The sequence below is a fragment of the Rhagoletis pomonella genome, unplaced genomic scaffold (genome assembly GCF_013731165.1).
Source record: "Rhagoletis pomonella isolate Grant_MI unplaced genomic scaffold, Rhpom_1.0 Rhpom_scaffold_00002, whole genome shotgun sequence".
Taxonomy (NCBI): domain Eukaryota; kingdom Metazoa; phylum Arthropoda; class Insecta; order Diptera; family Tephritidae; genus Rhagoletis; species Rhagoletis pomonella.
The window spans coordinates 69,921,113-69,924,597 of NW_023458556.1; positions in this window are offsets into that span (position 1 = coordinate 69,921,113).

Genomic DNA, 3,485 nt, shown 5'->3' on the forward strand with positions numbered 1-3,485 from the left:
AAGATGAAGATGAAGATGAAGATGAAGATGAAGATGAAGATGAAGATAAGGATAAAGATCATAACCCCTTAGCTTTAACTCATCTTAACTTAAAAACTTACTCCACCTGAGCTCACCACACATTAATTCACCACACTTTAACTCCCCACACCTAAATTCACCACACCTCAACTCGCCACACCTTAACCCCCGCACCTAAATCCACCACACCTAAATCCACCACCCTTAATTCACCACACCTCAACTTTCTCACCACACCTTAACTCACCTCAACTCACCACACCTCAACTTTCTCACCATAACTTAACTCACCACACCTGAATCCACCACACCTAAATTCACCACACCGTAACTCCTACACCCAATTCCACCACACCGCAGATCACCACACCCAATTTCACCACATGACATGATATCACTTGATGTGGCATCAAAGGCAACATCATTTGGCATAAAATGAACCAAAATAAATAAGATTTAGATAGAGGTGAAAAAAGGGATAAAAAGGAAATACAACTGAAGAGTGTGCGATGTTATATTGTGGTGTGTTATGCTTCATATGTTATGTTATTTATTCTCATGTTATGGTTATGTTATGTTATGCCAAGTACTAAGCTAAACTCCCCTCCACTTAACCCATTCCAACTAATGTTATTTTAGCTCATTCAACTTACATAAACTATCCTTAATTTTATCGGTTGAATTTCAACCGCTGGGCGAACACTAGTATATACATAAATCTAGGTTGTTCTGGATACGTAGACCCGACTGTCGTTGGTACGGAGGAGGTGAGTTCAAGAAAATATTGGGCACGTAAGTGCATGGTTAGATACCTTCTTATTTTGCAAATTTTCTTTCTGTTACACACCTTCATTTTTTGAATTTAGTCAACCAGAGATTTGCCAATGGGGGACAAGTGGTGAAAAAAGAAAAAACTTTATGTATATTTTCATAAGTTTTCGGGCAACCAAACCAAATCCTATTAAATAGCAATTTAATGTGGAGATGGGTGCGCGGTCCGCGGGACCCACGGTACAAATTTTATCATGAACGGGATAGGGACAACGGGAATGTTTTTAAAAATTTGAGAGCGGCACGGATAAAAATTCTTTAAAACCCGCAACTTCCAAAACTTAGAAAATCATTTCAATAACCATAAAATGATAGATCTTTTAGTACGACGAAAGTACGAAAAAAACTTAGGCCACTAAATTAACAATAATTGCATGAAAAAAGATATTTCTTGCCCGCATTTGGTTAAAAAGGAAACATGCTTTCACATAATTTTATTTTTTTATGCACCAGCTGACAGGCGACGCACGCGAAAAGTTGAGAGTTGGCCATCTTTCTGCTTTGTGTTGGCGTTAGCGATGCCGAGTTTTGGCTATGTGGACGGCTGCATTTGAATTCATGTATTCATAGTCAGCTGTTGGAGCGACGCCAACGCCAACGCAATGCCGTGATCGAAACCCTATCGCCACCTATTGCAAAAACGGAGCTTCAACTGCCAAGAGAGACCCGCGTTACCCTGGCCCAGTTACGGTCTGGATACTGTAGCCGTACGACACCAACCACCTCTTCGCATGTCAGCTCAATCCCACCCAACTAAGACCCCTCTTCCTTTGGTCCGACCCTATTGAAACTGCCCGTTTCCTGGGCCTACCGTTAGTTGAGCTTGACGACAATGATTGTAAGGATAAACCGAAATAGGCGATTTTCTATGACGGGCCTTTAATGTCGGGATAGGCGGGTTTGAAAAAGAATACTTAGTTTCGCGCTCATCTCTAGCTAGCAGTCCTAACCGCGACTAATGTGAGCTTATGACTGTAATTATCAATACAGCTAATTTGACTATAAGCAGCGTCAGAAAGAGAAAGAGTGTCAGAAAATAAAGCAAGAAAGCTGTTTCATTACTTCACCTATTCATTGCGCCGTGATACGTATACGCATGCTATGGAGGTCCGCCTTAAAGCAGACATGGGCACATTTGCCCGTAGTGCCTTTTTTTCCCGTACGGGAAAGCGAGCCCATTTCGCGGGCTTGATCAGGGGAAATCAACGGCAGTGTTGCCAGTTTAGCCTTTTTGAGGCTAGATCTGGCTTTTTTCTTTGTCGTTTAGCTTCGGAATTTAGGATTTAGCGTCGTGGCTTTTTTCTCGCCTTTTCTTATTTTCTCTGAAGTTGGCAGGACAACTTTTTCCCAAAGAAAAAATTCCTATCGGATAATTTGCCGTTAATTATCCGTGAAAAGAATAATTTTGCCGCGGACATATTTTAAAAAATATCTGAAAACCAATTAAGGAAACCAGCTAAACCCAAACTAACTACTTCATAATTTGCCGTAAATTATCCGTTGCTTATCCGTGGGACTAAAAATTTTGTCGTAGACATATTTAAAAAAAATATCGCGTGCTCTGCGAACTTCCGTGGAATAGTTAGTTTGGGTTTAGCTGGTTTCCTTAATTGGTTTTCAGAAGTTAGCAGGGCACGCGATATTTTTTAAAATATGTCCGCGGCAAAATTATTCTTTTCACGGATAAGCGGATAATTTACGGCAAATTGTCAAATAGTTAGTTTGGGTTTCCTTAATTGGTTTTTAGAAGGTGCCCGGCTAACTTCCACGGAAGTTAGCACTCCCACTGCCAAGGGAGCGGTGCGACAGAGACCACTGGTAGTCTTTCTAATGCAGCGTTTTTTCTGCATTTAAAATACAACATTTAGCACTTTCGAATATATTTTTTCGAAGAGCGTTCATGCTTTCGCATTTAGCAAATGTACATTTACGCGAGTTCAAAACCGTATGCTTTTGACAAACAGCCGTGTTCCAGTCACTTATTTAAATCCGTATCAATCACGATCAATTCGCACAAAGAAGATAATGTACAAAAAACTGTACTGAAAAGGGAAAAAGAAATTTTAAACAATAAATTCAATACAAAAACTTGATTTGTTTTAACCATGATAAAAATATTACAAGGTAAGTTCATTCTCTCAATTCGTCGGCCATGATTTTTTTTCTGACGTTTGCGAGTATTTTAAAATGTTGCGTTGTTGCCACTTTTTCTCATTAAACCATGTTCGAATCATCGAAATTTTTGAAGATCACAGGGTTGCTTTTAGCATTTAGACTATTAATGCAGAAATGGAGTTGCATTTAGTTGCAGGTGACGAATTTGGTATGGATAAATGTACATTTAGAGTAGCATTTAGAGCTAAATGTGCTTTTGGGCGTAAGCAAAAACAGCCCATAACCTTTATTTGATTATTGAATCATGCTACATTTATATATGTCCATATGTATGTTCAACAAAGATCAACAAAAAGTCAGTACTCTTGGTTTTCAAAGAACGATGTTTCAATAAAGAAGTTAAAAAAAAAAAAAACAACCAAATCAGAGAAAACACTACCAAACAACCAAATTCGAAAATATTAAAACAGTAACCAAGTTTGGTTGGAAACAACCAACAGCGGCATCCGTGATACTGT